Raw genomic sequence first — 18659 nt, 5'->3', positions numbered from 1 at the left:
CCCAGTAGGCTCAGGAACCTGTACACCAGTTGATTGACGGTTGAGAGGTGGGACCAAAGAGCCAATGCTCAAACCCCACAAGCACAACAAGGAGAGTACATGCACACACTGGGGGTCTGGAAGCTGAGTGGACTGCGCGTAGGACTCATAATTCTGTGGCCCGGGTTCGATTCCAGGACCAGGCAGAAACAAATGGGCAGAGTTTCTTTCACCATGATGTACCTGTTACCTAGCAGTAAATAGGTACCTGTGAGTTAGACAGCTGTAACGGAGCTGCTTCCTGGGGGGTGTGGGTAGGGGAAAAAAATAGTTAGTAATAGTTGATTGATTGACAGTTGAGAAGCGGGCCGAAAGAACAGAGCTCAATCCCCGCAAGCACAACTAGGTGAATACAACTAGGTGAATACACACCAGATGGGGGTCTGGTAGCTGAGAGGACAGCGCGTAGGACTCGTAATTCTGTGGCCCGGGTTCGATTCCCGGACCAGGCAGAAACAAATTGGGCAAAGTTTCTTTCACTCTGAATGTCCTTGTTACCGAGCAGTAAATAGGTATCTGGGTGTTAGACAGCTGTTACGGAGCTACTTCCTGTGGGTGTGTGTGTGTGGAAATTTCTTTTTAGTAACAGTTGATTAACAGTTGAGAGGCGGGCCGAAAGAGCAAAGCTCAACCCCCGCAAGCACTACTAGGTGAATACAACTAAGTGAATACACACACACCACACACACACACACACACACAGGCACAGGCTTTCAGGCTAGTGAAAAAGCTGGAGATGCAGGCAGGAGTAAAAGGGAAGGTACTCCATTGGATAAGGTACCTAAGTATCTTATCCAATGGAGTACCTAAGCAACAGGAGACAGCGAGTCACTGTGAGGGGTGAGGTCTCAGATTGGCGAGACGTCACCAGTGGAGTCCCGCAGGATTCAGTCCTTGGACCTATACTGTTTCTGATATATGTAAATGATATCCCAAAGGGTATAGAATCGTACCTCTCATTGTTTGGTGATGATGCAAAAATTATGAGGAGGAGGATTAAAACAGAGGAATATAATAGGAGGCTAGAAGATGACCTGTACAGACTAAATGAATGGTCCAACAAATGGCTACTAAAGTTCAACCCGAGTAAATGCAAGGTAATGAAACTAGGCGGTGGAAACAGGAGGCCAGACAAAGGATACCGAATGGGAGATGAAGTACTTCATGAAACGGACAGAAAGAAAGATCTAGGACTAGACATCACACCAAACCCATCTCCTGAAGCCCACATAAAAAGAATTACATCTGCGGCATACGCGAGGTTGGCTAATATCAGAACAGCCTTCAGGAACTTCAGGAACACACACACACACACAGACACACACACACCGGACTAATACCAGAGCTGAGGTCTTTCTACAAGGAAAGACTACGGGAACTAAACCACATTCAAGATTCTCAGGGGAATTGATTGGGTAGATAAAGACAGAGTATTTAACACAGTGCTCGGGAACACAGGTGGAAACCCAATACTCAAATAAACCATAGAGACCTTAATAAGAACTTTATCAGTGTCAGATTGGTTAACAAATGGAATGCATTAGGAAGTGATGGGTTGGTGGCAGACTTTATACACAGTTTCAAATGTGGATATGATAGAGCCCAATACACACTGGACTCTGAATACCGTTGAGTGACGACTGAGAGGCGAGACCAAAGAGCCGAAGCTCAACCCTCCCTCAAGCACAATTAGGTTAGTACACACACGAGCCTACAAGAGTTCTACAACAAACTGAGATGTAAACAACCGCAGAGTCCGCCTCTTGCCTGAGAAACAGAGCTTTCCAGCTACAAGTCGTCTGATCTTATGACTCCCAACATACATTTTTCCTTGCGTATTTATTCTTTAAAGTGTGAATGGAATATACTTCTACTGGCTTCTTGGCGAGTTAATTAAAATTTCTACTGCTACACAAATGGGGGTATTTATCATCTTAATGGATCATCTGTGTGTCTACCGTCTATCCATGCCCTCCCTTTCTATTTGTGGGAATTGTCAATTTTGTTTTGTTTCTACGTTGACAGTTCTCCTTTATGATTTTATATGGATCTTATCGTGTGTGTGTGTGTGTGTGTGTGTGTGTGTGTGTGTGTGTGTGTGTGTGTGTGTGTGTGTGTGTGTGTGTGTGTGTGTGTACTCACCTAGTTGTGTTTGCGGGGGTTGAGCTCTGGCTCTTTGGTCCCGCCTCTCAACCGTCAATCAACCGGTGTACAGGTTCCTGTGCCTATTGGGCTCTATCATATCTACACTTGTGTGTGTGTGTGTGTGTACTCACCTATTTGTGCTTGCGGGGGTTGAGCTTTGGCTCTTTGGTCCCGTTTGTGTGTGTGTGTGTGTGTGTGTGTGTGTGTGTGTGTGTGTGTGTGTGTGTGTGTGTGTGTGTGTTTGTGTTTGTGTATGTGTGTATGTGTTTTATTGACTATGACCGAAATACACAAAAAGACAATTAAATTTATTACATGTTGTATCTTGCCATCTTCTCTTGGCCACACCTGAAGAAAACAACAATGACCACTATCACAACCACGAAACTTAAAGTCGCTCATATATAACCGAGTCACCTCCACCCCGGTGTTTACACAAACTGTTTCATTCCAGGTCACCCACCGCTCCCTAACTAACAATTTCCTAAGCTCTTAATTGCATATATATCACGGAGAAATGTTTCGCTAAGAGCTGCCTCTCACAGCAACGCTGGTTCTACACGTCCATGACACCACCAACTTGCGGTATCTCGGCTACAATAATTACATATACTATGAGAGATAAATCAGTAACAGCAACTCATTACGTCATCACTGAACTCTCTAAAAAAAAAAAAAAAGTTCTTTTTCCCTTGCCTGGTGCTGACGGCTGCCCAGAGACACAGGAACTGCAATGGTCATAAAAAAAAATGTTGATATCGTGTAATTTGCTTGTGATTGCTCAGATGGAAAAGTGTGATCAGACCCCATAAGTCTTGCAATGTCCTGCAATGAATCATAATGACCACACGTTATTTTATCTTAGTCATGAAAGGAAGATACATCATACAGCTGGGAGCTTCCGACGAGACGAGCTGTTGCATTTATTTCCTCTTCTTAACAACATTCGCGATCACCATGATTGCCCGATGTCTCCACAACGTTATTTACGATCCTACTTTGATATTAATGATATTGTAATTTATTCTTGCTTACGATATTTTGATGTGAGCTTTCGTCAGCCTGGGAGAACGATGAACTTTTGCAGTTCCTGTGACTGGTTGATGGTGTGTGCGTGTGCGCGTGAGTGTGCGCGCGCGTACACTCATATAAAGGGTCGAACACTAGCTCCCGAGCTCCACCTGTGCCAGGTAAGTCCTCTACAGGCTCACCATAGCCCGCGCTACTTGCCCCGCTCCTGTGCCAGGGAAGCCACGGGCTCACCATAGCCCGTGCTACTTGGAACTTGTTCTGAGTAGCTGAATCTATAAGAACAACAACAACTCCCGATCTTTACGGGGCTATTCATGCCCGTGCCACCTCTTGGGAAATCTTAATTTCCCAAGTTATCTTAATTTCCTCAAGAAATCTTAATTAATTAATTATCTTCTTAATCTTAATATTCTGACCTTTATCTTGTTATTTCTGAAAGCTGTTTATTGAGTTAGCTTCCATTCTCTTTTTTTAGCTTGTTCCATTTGTTAAATTAATCTGAAGCTCAAAATGTTTTGCTTGATTTGTATGAATCCTTAAGTCTCTCTAGCTTCGAAACATGTTTTCTTGTTGTTTTATTTCTAATGGTGAACATTTTACCTCTGTCGGTCCATTTATAACGGCAAACGTCGTAATCATGTCTCCTCTGGTTCACTTTTACTGTACCGTGGAAAGGTTTAGTTCCTTCAGCATTTTCCGTTAACTGAAGAATAAGCCACGCAGCATAACCTTTCAACCTTTCCAATTTTGGCTGTATGCTTCTTTAGGTGGGGGGGGGGGGGGGGGGTTCAGAGCCAGGGATGCTTACCCAAAGATTGGTGTCGCGTAGGTTGTATTCAGTGTTCTGAATGCCTATTTGTTTAGGTTCCCGATGGCAGTCCAAACGTTTTTCAATTTCGCTTGTGCTGGTAACATCATTCTAACATTCGCTTCTGGTATCGAGATTAATTATATTTTAACTCACAGGTTCAGGAAGCTGTTTCCTCTTCATTTATTCACTGTTCCCAAAGTTTCTTAGTGCTGTCTTGTCCTACTAAATATGCATTTATGATTGATGAATTCCAAAAGCATTTTCCAGATTAAAGAGCGCATCTACAATCTCATGCGTCAATCTGCAGCATTTCACTTTTGCTCATCCTCAAAAGTTAATAATTACCTATAACAAAATTTTTTACATATATTAGGAAAATATTTATTGTAAAGGCTTATTCCTATGACATTCTGATCGTTACATATATCTTATATGATGCCTCGGCCTTTCCTAGTTCATCATTCTCTTTACTAAATTATACAATACTCAACATGTGACATGGCTAATTAACACCATGAGCACTGTCCTATTTGCTCCTGCATTTGTGCATAAGTAGCATTTGCGTATTCTCCTGGTACGTGATACTCACAACCCTCTTCCATTTCCACCATTCTAAAGTAATTTTCTTATTTATTTATTTATTTATTTATTTATTTGAACCATTACTGTGACCACGAACGATGGGCAGAGTTTCTTTCACCTTCATGCCCCTGTTTTCTAGCAGTAAATAGGTACCTGGGAGTTAGTCAGCTGTCACGGGCTGCTTGGTAAAGGCCTAGTCGAGGACCGGGTCGCATGGACACTAAAGCCCCGAAATCATCTCAAGATAACCTCAAGAAGAAGGTATGCGCTAAACTCACCTTAGTCAAGATGTCTGCAAAAACCAATAGTTTCGGCACATACAAAGTCTTAAGTCACCCCAAACAACATGAAACCTCTGGAGACTATGAGATCTGCTTCATGCCCTCATAACGCCCCATGATGTATGACTCCCCTGTTTATAGTAGTTTCTAACAATAGCCACTAGTGTAAATGCTCCTGACCCGCCACTAATCTGGCTCAAACTGCCAAGAGCTTTCATTTCACATACACTCTACTGCTAAACATTTTAATTGGTAGCGACAAAGCAAAAAGAATAGTGAGCTATTTATTCTTTCCACTGATTTTTTTTAAATACAATTTATGTCCCATATTCTTTATTATACTTAGCTTGTTGGAGTTCAGTTTCAGCTCCTAAGTCTATCCTCCCAACCTCCTGATAAACATTGATAAATGTTTATCAGATAAACATTTAACCTGACTGATAAACTCAGTTCTAAACACCATTGATTCTATTACATCTGTAAGAATTCATGTATGGGACCCACGTTGACTTTCTTAGTTGGTTTTACATATTCACTATATTTACATATATACAGATATATATAAAGGCAGGAGCCGCGGCGACACACAAAGATACAAGTCATGCAAGTACAGTACAGGGAATTAGATCATTGGTACAACTTCGTTCCAATTGTAGGAAACAAACTTCTTCTTATGTCCTCTCAATGTTCATTTTTTGTATACAATCAGATATGTAACTGTATAACCTTGCAAAATAAAGTGTACAACATAAAAAGGGTGGTAGGAGAAGCGAACACTCATACGTATTCAGAGTTAAATCGCAAGTTTTTCTCTGAATGCTCTGTGTTCCCTTCTTTGAGGCTGTGGGTCCCTATAATTGCACCAGAGGTGGTACCCCTATATATATATATATATATATATATATATATATATATATATATATATATATATATATATATATATATATATATATATATATATATATGTCGTACCTAGTAGCCAGAACGCACTTCTCAGGCCTACTAATGCAAGGCCCCGATTTGCCTAATAAGCCAAGTTTTCCTGTATTATATATTTTCTCTAATTTTTTCTTATGAAATGATAAAGCTACCCATTTCATTATGTATGAGGTCAATTTTTTTTTATTGTAGTGAAAATTAACGTAGGTATATGACCGAACCTAACCAATCCCTACCTAACCTAACCTAACCTATCTTTATAGGTTAGGTTAGGGTTAGGTAGCAGAAAAAGTTAGGTTAGGTTAGGTTAGGTAGGTTAGGTAGTCGAAAAAACATTAATTCATGAAAACTTGGACTTATTAGGCAAATCAGGCCTTGCATAGTAGGCTGAGAAGTGCAGTTCTGGCTACTAGGTACGACATATATATATATATATATATATATATATATATATATATATATATATATATATATATATATATATATATATATATATATATATAATATATATATATATATATATATATATATGCAAATTTTAATATAATAGACCTCTTGTTTACTGCAGTATGCAGCTGCATGATCTAGCTTGACATATCTTTTAATCAATATATCATTGCTTTATTACTGTTACCACGTTGAAGTATCTGGATTTATTTAAAATATAACACCTATTATGTAGCATTCCAGTTAGCTTATACATCGTTTATAAATTAATATGACAGCTCTTACATACTTCATTTCTCCAGTACTTGAGCGACAGTTTCAATGCAATCAATGGGTAATTTTAAGATTATTGTGAAACAGTGTGTTTGATATACTTAATAGAAGAGTCTTAGAGACCATATGTGAGTGTTTGGTGTATTCGGAAGATGATTCTTAGAGGACAGTGTGAACCAGAATGGGACTGAATCCAGTTCGTAACAGATCGTTCTTCTCTGTCTTCTGTGGCCGCGGTCAGACGCACAGAACAAAGTCGACTATAATTACCCCGTATTAGACTAATTCGTTACCAGATTCTATTACCCTTAGACAATAGACTGACAATCCTCTCTTTTTTGCCTTAATTAATTGTCAATCGTGAAGCTGTGAGAACCATTTTTTGTTACCTCTTGTTCTTATTTTTGGTGATCAATATTGAATAGGATTCCTTCTAAAACATCTCTCAACTTTAATATATAACCAATGAGCTATCTTACTATCCTAGAGACCACAGCAAAAATAACTGAGGCAATAGACATAACAAAATAAAAAAATAAATCTATTTTTTTTAAGACTTGAAAGTAACAAATTACCAATCAATATGGGAAGGATCAAGTCTTAATTAATCACTAACCCAACACAAAAGATCTGAGGATGCGTGCTAAATTCCTGACATTTGTAAAGGTAGATTTAACGAACTCATGTTTTAATAGGTGACGGGTGCGTCTTCTCTAATCTTATGGTTCTTAGCATTTTCAACGGGGATTAAAAGTTCTTAGAAAGTTAAATACCTCCATTGGACATACATTCTTGTATGAATATACACGATACTCTGAAGAGTATCTGATGATGGCCATTTAAAATAATTAATGTTTTATAGTCACAGATTAATTTGTTTCTTTTCAAGATATGTTTTCTCTTTGTAAACATTAGCAGAATTTGAATAAAAGAGCTTTACCTAAGCATGAATCCCATCTAGAGATTTACTGCTATATTGGAAGCAATATATAATACCATGCTGCTATATTGGAAGCAATATATAATACCATACTGCTATATTGGAAGCAGTATCTGTTGATATGTGTTATTGAATAAGACAGAAAGGAGCAGAATCATTGATCTATCCTATTTGGACAAATTCAATAAAACACACACACACACACACACACACACACACACACACACACACACACACCCACACACACACACACACACACACATATCGTATAAAATTTATTTATATTCATCATTTATAAAACAAAAGCCACATTAGGAATTCCGTTTGACAAGTGTGCTGCAGAACTTACGGTGCAGCGTATGTTCAACAAATCATACAATGTGGGAAACGCAGTGAATTGCACTTTTGTTCACTTTCCACCGAGTTCGGGAGGCCAATGTCGCGCTTTGTATCAACAAAATGTCAAGGAAACGTTGACTTCTTACTTCCTTAAGCTAAATTGTTTTCTTCAGGTGTGTAATCAAGATTGATAAGAACCATTTTCCTCTCTTGGCACCAGAGTTATATTGTGGTTTCTGCATGCATGGTTGATGAGTAGTTATGTGATAAGTTGGTCAATTGTGCTCATTCACACACACACACACACGCACACACACACACACACACAAACACACACACACACATCAATAGGTGTATTTGCGGCGAGGTGGTGTCCGACAGGTACGGCCATCATGGCCTACTGGGCCAAAGCACAGGGGGATGGCATTCGAGGCACAGTGAAGTTAACGACATCAAGAAGAGCTTCACCACAGCTGGATGCCCAGCAGAAAGAGAGCCCCGCTACCTAATACCCCATAACTCCGATGCTGCTCTTATTGGTCGCCCAGATGGTATCACAGTGAACCCCTGGAAGAATAGCAAGCAGTTGGTATGGGACTACACGTGTATAACAACCCTAGCTAACACCTACATTGACTTCAGTGTTGTACAACCAGGTGGCGCTGCCACTCACAGGGAATCAGCCAAAGCCCGTAAGTACAGAGAACTGGATCACCACTACAATTTTGTCCCCATTGCTTCTGAGACACTCGGCGCCTGGGGTAAGAGTGCCACCAGTTTCTTGAAGGAACTGAGTTCTAAGCTAATTGAAACAACAAAGATACCTTATCGCTACCAGCTTCCTATTCCAGCGCCTCAGCGTGGCGATACAGAAGGAAAATGCACACCGCAATCAGGGTTCCTGGCCACCATCTGAGGAGCTGGAGGAACTCCACAACCTATGATAATCATCTTTGTACCTTATATGTAACTCATTTTTGGTAATATAACAATAAGAATTCAAATAAACCAATTGCAAATTTGTTTTAAAAAATAGAGAAAATCAGTCGGCCTATTAGGCAAATCGGGCCTGGCAGAGTAGGCCAAGAAGTGTGTATATATATATATATATATATATATATATATATATATATATATATATATATATATATATATATATATATATATATATATATATATATATATATATATATATATATGATGCCATGGAGGGTAAAAGAAGCGAACGTCGCTCTCCTCTGACGGTCTGGAATTTTCACTCCGTTCACTACAGATACGAAATTCAAAACTTTTATTCGCTACTGCTTCCACTTTATGATGTTGATTATTTTAGGCCCTTGGGCGGATAATTTTAGATTTTATGGCGATCAGTTCTTAAAGTATACGAGTAATGGTTTCTCAAGTGTCGGGTGTGTAGGTCGCAGAGCGGTCTTCATGTCACGTGTCATGTTGTTGACATGCACAATAAAAACAAAATTCTGAGAAGAGAGAGAGAGAGAGAGAGAGAGAGAGAGAGAGAGAGAGAAAGAGAGAGAGAGAGAGAGAGAGAGAGAGAGAGAGAGAGAGAGAGAGAGAGAGAGAGAGAGAGAGAGAGAGAACGGGTGTGTGTATGAGAATAACTAAAACATAACGTCAGTTAAACTAAAGAAGATAGCCAATCTTAACTTAACCAATCATTTACAACATTTTTATGATTACACTTCCACATTCCTTTTCATACTTATTATTATTGACAACCCCAGGATCACGCTATTGTTTCACGATCGCCATAACTCACCATTCCTATCACTCTACCATGCCTTAATATCACCATACTCTAAAACTATCTACATCTCACTATCTCCACTTCTATTAATTATTCCATGAATGCCTCACACAATCCCTTAATATAACCTTTTAGACGTGCTACTCCATCGCTGACCCCAGCACTACAACATCCTGCACTCCCCCATTCCCGTCTTACACCTTCTACATCACCCTATTACCCCATGCTCATTCCACCTATCGCCGTTTTACACATTCCCCATCATCCCATTAAACCAAGCCCGTCACCACATTACCGCATTAAACCATCCACCTATCAATAAATCGTACAATTGCAAATCTAGGTATTATGCCATCTATCTTCACCCTATAACCGCATTACACTATCATCCACCTAGCATATCACACCTTCCCCTCTCTACCCCCATTATCTCATCCCTCCTTTCCTCCTCCTCCTCAACTCACACTAGTCACCTAATTATCACACACGTCTGTCCTCCGATTAGCGGTTCAGACAATAACAAAAGCAGGGCGTTAGACTCGTCATGTAGCTGAGGGTGGCTAGCGGACGAGCGCCCCGACAACCTTGCCAATGACGGGGAAAAATGACATAATTCCTAGGTGAGAGATTCCCCGAGTGTTAGTGGCGGGTGAGTGAGAGAGGAGACCCATGCAAATACCGACTCGGTCACATGGAGGAAAATTGGCAGAGAAGGTCAGTGTGACTAATATGGAAATGGCCACTCATCTAACTGTAACGAATATTAAAACGGGGATATTTTGGGCGGTAATGACTTGAGTAAAGAGGGTGTTTAATGTAATGGTCTTGGCAATGTGTGTTATTTCTGGCTTGTCCTTAAGGAAATTCCATATCACGGTGTATCTTCAGGTCAGGTGCTTATTTGGGATTTTTTTATTGTGTGTGTGTGTGTGTGTGTGTGTGTGTGTGTGTGTGTGTGTGTGTGTGTGTGTGTGTGTGTGTGTGTGTGTGTGTGTGTGTGTGTGTGTCTGTGTGTGTGTGTGTATTTACTATTTTCTTTACGATTTGTGCCTCTAGCATCGAGCTGTAGTTCTTGGACCCCACTCTTCTAGCCCTCGGATGTACTGAAACAATTTTTCCTTTCCTATTTACAACTAGATGGAGTCCCCGGCAGTGCCCGAGTCGACGTGATCTTTATTTACGTCTGTCACTTTGTGTATATCTGTCTCTCTCTCTCTCAGTCTCTCTCTCGCTGTATTTCTGTTTATGTCCGTTTTTCTCTGTCTTTGACTGTCGTTGTCTGTCTTAATGCCTGTCTCTGTCCTCGGCAGTGAAGACCTCTGGTCATAAGTGTATTTTTTAACGATATCGCTAATGATAGTTCAGATTGTTTAAACTAAAAATGTTACATGTTATGAACGTATGTTCGTTAAGTATTAATTATCTACCTATATTTCTAGTCAATTATTGGCGCATGTTTCTTGATAAATGTTGACATACGAAAGTTACGTGTTATTTATAAGCGTTTATGATTATGATCCTAAATAATTAAATAATATTTAAAATAAAGTGTTTATAAAGTGTGCAGAAGTCTATGCTCAACTGATATTTTTGTACATAATGTTGAAGCGTTTTCTGTTCTTATCTAGGAATATTTAGAGCAATTTAAACCGACCATAAAAACATTAGAAAAACAGGTCTGAGGTTTTAGTTCAGATGCACAAATAAGGAAAGCAATATTTGACAGCTAATTTAAAGAAAAAAATTACATTAAATTATCAGATGTCATTTAAAATAATTATTATAAACGATATTAAAATAATTTTTTATAAATGTGCATCAAAGGCACTTAATAATTAAACAATAGTAACTTTGAAAATATATAGATATTGCACGACACATTCGTGAACAGGTTGGAAAATAATATTCGTCGAAAATTATAATGGTAAAGTGTATAAAATATTATGTGTTAGTTATATATATAAACACGTATGTTTTAGTTAGATTTTAGGCTCTTTAACAAAGTTGGAAATGACGAGTACTGATTATATAAATACTATATTTATATAATATTTTATTATATAAATTTGTACTGTAGAACTGGTTATGGGTTGTTATGAAGAATCCAGCGGCGATTTATGGTAAATTATATAAAAGTTAATGTCTTTCAAATAAGATTTATTGGGTTTGTGAATATTGGTTATTTAAAAGTTACCACCATGATATATATATATATATATATATATATATATATATATATATATATATATATATATATATATATATATATATATATATATATATATATATATATATATCCAACTTAACTGCTTGATTCATAAGTCCGATTTTCAAGATGTGTAAATAGTTAATGATAAACTGTTAAAAAAAAGGAGGGAATTGCATATCATGCGATTTCATGAATTCTTCTTTGCATTGGTTGAAGACTAGTTGACATTTATGCCCATTCTATTATTTCTGCAACTTCAAGTTGTTTGAAAACAAAAACAATTAGAAGGTGGTCAGCATCGAGCCACAAAAGCTATACTATGATAAAGATAACTCATTCGTAGTAAGTTTATTAGAGCTGAATTTATGAAGTTTTGAAAGTCAAAGATTTAAAACGATTTAATTCAAATATTTATGATATTTAATGAGCATGACAATTTTGACCCAGTTTTTTTTTTTTTAATTTTCAGTCTAACGTGACTCGAAATAATGGTTTTAAGATTAAAGTATATATATTTTTTAACCCAACGAAGCAAAATACTTTATTTTTATGAAAACAGTAAACATGTGGAACAACATACCAAATTATTAAATTCAGTATTGCACCATTCAAACATTTGTAAATAAAATTGATATGTATGTCTCAAATCTACGCTATGCATTGTTTGCATTATTATAAGCGTCCCATAAAATCCTAGTTTGAATGTAATGGTCTGTTTCGGATTAAATTCCTTAGTAATTAGGAACAGCCTATGAACCATTCGAGATCCCGATTGCAACATTCTTGTTCTAGTCAGTTCCTCTGACAGGGAAACTTTGTTTCAAATCTGTCAGGTACTCCCATATCCAATCCAGTGACTTTCCAGTTATCCCAGTTATTCGCCAACTTTTTATAAGGTACAGTGTTACATTCTATTTTACAGCTTTAGGAAAAATGCCACTCCTCTTTCTTCTCTCGTATCTAAATGACCCAGACACTGAACTGTGTTACGTTAGTCAAGTATAATTTCCTACTTCTAAAGTCATGTTGCTACTTCACTGCAATATTTTTTCATCTCCAGGTGCTCCACCTTTCTTTTCTATAATATTGTTCTACGGTACACAGCAAAAATATACATGTTAGTACAACTGGTTTATACTTTAGTGTTCCTGGTCACTCTCATTTCTTAAACAATGGAACTACATTTGCCTTTCTCCACATTGCACCAAGTTTTTCATTTTCTAGTTGTATTTTCACTTATAAATACCTACTAGAATTAAATGGTATTTAGAACTGAACTGCCTTTGCTGTATCAGGCTTCTTCATTCGTCTTTTTATTTCCTCAGTGACTATTATACCATCAAATTGAGTTGACTAGACCACACTCTAGAAGGTGAAGGGACGACGACGTTTCGGTCCGTCCTGGACCATTCTCAAGTCGACTGTGATGAGGAAGTAGAGACAGGCAACAATACCGGCAAATGTTGCTTCATGCCGTGTGTCGTCTTCCACCTCTTGAGTTCCTCAGACATATTTGTTCACATGGTCCTAAACTGCCTTTATCATTGTCATTCTAAAAGCCGTTTTCTACATCTCTCCTGATTCATTTTAATTTACACCTATTCACCTTAGCTTTTCCTCATTAATTTCCATGCGTTATTCTCTATATTTTTTTTAATGATTTCATAGTTTTGTCTTTTGCTTCACTGTACTGCATAATGAACCAAAGGTCTTACTGTACTTCTCGTCCACAGGCTTCTTGAGAGGGATCATCTCTGGGACACATGAAAATTTGATGATATTTCAACATCTTATTTGGTGTCTTTCCCCGACCGTCCAAGTGGTTAGCCACCATTCCTTTCCCCCGTCCCATCCCAAATCCTTATCCTGACCCCTTCCAAGTGCTACATTGTCGTAATGGCTTGGTGCTTTTCCCTTATAATTCTCTTCCTCCCACCAGTTCTTTTTCCCATCGTAGTTCTTGTACGTGGCTTCTTGCTCTACTGTTGAATCCCCTTCTTTAGTCTCGTGCTTTTCTCTTGCATCATTGTGGTCCGCCTTACAACTATATAATGAATAGTCACCGGGGCCCCATTGGTAATTCGTAAAATAATTTCTCAACACCCACGTCATTTTGGATGAACACTGTGTCTAGCATTACTAACAGGGTCACTCCCTGTCAATATTACCTAGGAAATATTGGTAAATTGTGTCCATTAACTTTGCTCCCCACGTTTCTTCACTCTTACTCTTCAATTTATTTACCTCTGATTGAAATCTCTTGTCACTTTAGTCGCCTTTTCCACGACTTTTAGGCAGTTCTAACTGCATTTTTCATCGTCTTCCCTCAGACTTTCGATTTTCGATAAGAGGTTACATATGGTTACTAACACTATCTTCTCCTTCTCCATTGCTATTTATGTTATGTAGTTCTGTAGCGTGTTTGTTATAGTCATTGATGCTGCCTTTGAAACTCCAGTGAAGCCGTAGCAACAATCACTCCTCTCTTTAAGTCTTCTCTCATTTGTAATTATTTGGGATCCACTTTGGGAAGATCATATTCTTAAATATATTTGTTTGATTAATCTGTTATATATGATAATTTGTGGCAGGTGGTCCAGTATTCGTTTGCATTAGTATACATAACTCTTATATTATTCTCTTTACGAGTTTGCTTTGTCATTGCCCAAGGAATGAAAGTTCCGGTTGAACTAGGGTCAAAGGGAAGGTGGCGGAGTTTGTCTTCTAGTCACATCTGCACCACCTGGTGGGACAAGGAACGTCTGTCTGTGTTATGTCTGGAATTAATAACTGTTGTGGGGGCTCGAATTCAGCCTAAATCTCACGATTTATCAAAACTGGTCCACTAAGTTTATTTGTTCCAATGTTAGCACGTGAAGATTCCTTAAGGCGAGCGACAGCTGGGAAGGAAAGGTTTTGGAACGCATGTTCGAGTCTGCAACCACAGTTAGGTGAACAGAAATGCTTAAGAGTAATCACACAAACTTATCTATACATCCATCTATTTCTCTATCTATCCATCCATCCTATTTATCCATTTATTTGTTCACCTATCTATCCATCTACCCATGTATACATCCAAATATTCATCTATATCTATCCGTCTAACCTTACATCCATCTATATATCCGTACATGTATCCATCTATCCTATTTATCCATCCATTTGAGTGTCTCTTCTAACCTCTGTCTGTCTTTGTTTCTGTCTGTCCATCTGTCTAATGTGTGGGTGGTCGCCAGTGAGAAGACCTTAGTGGTGTGAACTACTTAAAAAAGAATAATTACCCTTTACTCTGATACAGCCCTTCCCCCCCCCCCCCCCGCAGTGCTACTGGGAACTTTTTGTCCAGAGTTGCTGAATCAACAACAACAACAACAACATGTGGCATGCTGAACCTTTGAAGCTGAAGAAGAACTGACTGTTTTATGCGAGTGCGGGAACATTATTAACAGCAAGAAATTTATGTTATTTTACGCGTGATCAATGAATAATGGTGCAAATTACCATAAGATATAAATCATTTTTTTTTATATATTTAGTTGTTTTAGCGGGCAGTGCCAAAATCGTCGTGGGGGGTCTGAATACTAACTATCCCGGCCCGCAGTTCCCCTTTTGAATTCTGGCTACCCCGACCATCCTATGTCCGTCCCATACCTCAGACCAGTCCCTCCGCCAATTTGCGTGATGGCTAGCCCCAAGCGGCCTCCAGCTTTGAACATACAGACAGACACACCTTCTCTCTTATAATATAAATATACAGACATTAGAATTTCGTATTATACCTATTATATCTTAGAGCAATGCGTAACTTGAATCAATTAACTTCAAATGTGCTTTCTGGACATTGAAGAGTTGTTGACAAGACCACACACTAGAATGTGAAGAGACCACGACGACGACGACGACGACGACGTCTCTTCACATTCTAGTGTGTGGTCTTGTCATCATACTTTAGCCACGTTATTGTGACTCATCGCCTGCATTGAAGAGTTGTATTATATAATGAATTAAAAATGGGCTTCAATTTTTCTTTTTATTTACATTTATATCAACGTTCCAGGTGCTTTTGTTATCCCAGGCTACACAATACCACTGTGTAGACACGAGTATTGTAACAATTATGGGGTGAGGTAAGGGGGTTACTGGACAGGTGACGATGATTAAGTCATCATTAGAGAACAGGTATTAATACCGCTATTGTTGTTGTTTTAGATTTAACTACGGGCTCACCATAGCCCGTGCTACTTGCAACTTTTTGTTCCAAGTAGCGAATCTTAAACAACAACAACATACTCAGAACGAAGTGTCCATGTAGCACGGGCTATGGTGAGCCCGTAAACATAATGCCGCGTAAAGAGGCAGTAAATGTGGGCAGGTAAAATGATTGATAATTGCAGTCTTGCTCACGAAACACACAATGGCTTCAGGTACCTCCACTTTTTTGGTGTTATTGAATTATTTGGTAACTTTTGTGTTATCTTTTAGTTATCATAGTTATTAGATTAATGTGTGTTAAGTGCATCACTTTACAAATGCTCCGAATAGAGAGGGTAGTTCAATATTTATTTATATAATGTTCATTATTAGAGGGGAACTTTGCACTATTCTTCAGCTCACTGAAATTTATAAAGTGCGTTTATTTTCGTAAATTATGATCTTTAGGGACTCATTCTCAGTAATTCATTTTATTTCGGGACTTGCTTTACAACCCGGACTCATTGGAATAATATATTATTACTAGATATGTTTGGATAGAAGCCGAGGTATACCCGCTCCCTCTGCCAGGTATATTCTCCCAACACAAACAACATATAAATATTCTCATAAACAAAACTCATCCTTCCACCTCTGAGCATTTACATTAGAATATGGACACACTGAAGGACTGTCTGTGAGCAGTCGAGGTGGTGATGGTGGTAGAGGTTGGTGGAGGTGGTGATGGTGATACATGTGGGTGGAGGTGGTGATGGTGGTACATGGGGTGGAGGTGGTGATGGTGGTACATGGGGTGGAGGTGGTGATGGTGGTACATGGGGTGGAGGTGGTGATGGTGGTACATGGGGTGGAGGTGGTGATGGTGATACATGTGGGTGGAGGTGGTGATGGTGGTACATGGGGTGGAGGTGGTGATGGTGATACATGAGGGTGGAGGTGGTGATGGTGATACATGTGGGTGGAGGTGGTGATGATGACGGAGGTCGTAATGATGTTGGAAGCGGAGGTGATATATATACATCACCTCACCAATGACCGTGACTCACCTCAGCGTGACCACCGCACCAATGATCGTCTAAGACGATCATCGGTGCGTTGGTCACGGCACTGTGTACGTTTAGGGGTGATCCTGGACGGCATGGGTTCGAATCCTGGCCGGGTCAAAGAGTTCTTAGTGATCTATGGCTTGCGCGTTCATGCAGCTTTCTCACACACACACACACACACACACACACACACACACACACACACATATATATATATATATATATATATATATGACAATGTCAGACCACGGAGGAAAAATGAAACAGGAAATTTCCTTAAGTACTTTCGTATATTAAATACATCTTCAGAAGGTCCTTCTGAAGATGTATTTAATATACGAAAGTACTTAAGGAAATTTCCTGTTTCATTTTTCCTCCGTGGTCTGACATTGTCACATTCTTAATCACGTGTTTATTTTCGTGATATACACACACACATATATATATATATATATATATATATATATATATATATATATATATATATATATATATATATATATATATATATATATATATATATATCATCAGCTCATTACTATCATTACTAAACCTCGTGACTGGTGTCCGTGTCGTCGAATTTAGGAGTTTCTTGATTATAAAACTGACGCCAGATTTTTATATATCTATCAAATCTAAATATTTGTATATATTTATATAGCTCCAAGGAAAAATACATGTATATGGCCCGTCTCTTGTAAGTATTGAGCACACGTCGTGTGAACAGATTGGGGCATTCAGATATATTTCATTTACAATAAGCCGTTGTTATAAATGCATCATCTTTCAGTGTGATGGTTAAGTTAAAAATATATAATTATAGACAAATTTCGACGCCTTATGATCATCCCCAACAACTACTTGTCACCCTGTAAAGTTTCTTGAGGTTAGCACCAAGTTTCGAACCTCGAACAAAGAGATTTTCAAGAGAACAAGGAGGTTTATCACCACAAAAACTCATATATATAATAAACGTATATTATATATTATATGTAACACATGCATATATATATAAACACACACACACACACGCACACATAAATACCAACACAAACATAAGATAATATTGGTATGCAGGTGTGTGATAAGTAACGAAGAAGCCGAAGGACAAAGCTTCCCTGAGCCACATGTTATGCACGGGATGTGGCTGAGGGGTGAGGCAAGCACGCACACAGAATAAATGTGGGAGAGAATGCATAACAAAAATGAAGGGCTGAGGTAGACAAGAAAGAGAGTGGGAGAGCAAAAGTCCGGGAGAGTTGTGTGTGAGAGAGATGAGATATTATCATAGATATGTATATGCTATGATAACACATAGTGAGTGTGCATAGGACACACATAGGTATATGAGTGTCTGGGTAAATACTCAAGACTTGTTTCTTAAATCTTGAATATTCTTGCCGTGTGAGGGGCAAGACAGGTTCAGCGTTAATAAAGAATACTAACCTGAGTCACCTTAATGATGGTGTAAACTCTCTCTCTCTCTCTCTCTCTCTCTCTCTCTCTCTCTCTCTCTCTCTCTCTCTCTCTCTCTCTCTCTCACTCTCTCTCTCTCTCTCTCTCTCTCTCTCTATCTCTCTCTCTCTCTCCCCAAGA

Source organism: Procambarus clarkii, chromosome 24 (genome assembly GCF_040958095.1).
Source record: "Procambarus clarkii isolate CNS0578487 chromosome 24, FALCON_Pclarkii_2.0, whole genome shotgun sequence".
Taxonomy (NCBI): domain Eukaryota; kingdom Metazoa; phylum Arthropoda; class Malacostraca; order Decapoda; family Cambaridae; genus Procambarus; species Procambarus clarkii.
Note: the sequence above shows the minus strand (reverse complement) of the source record.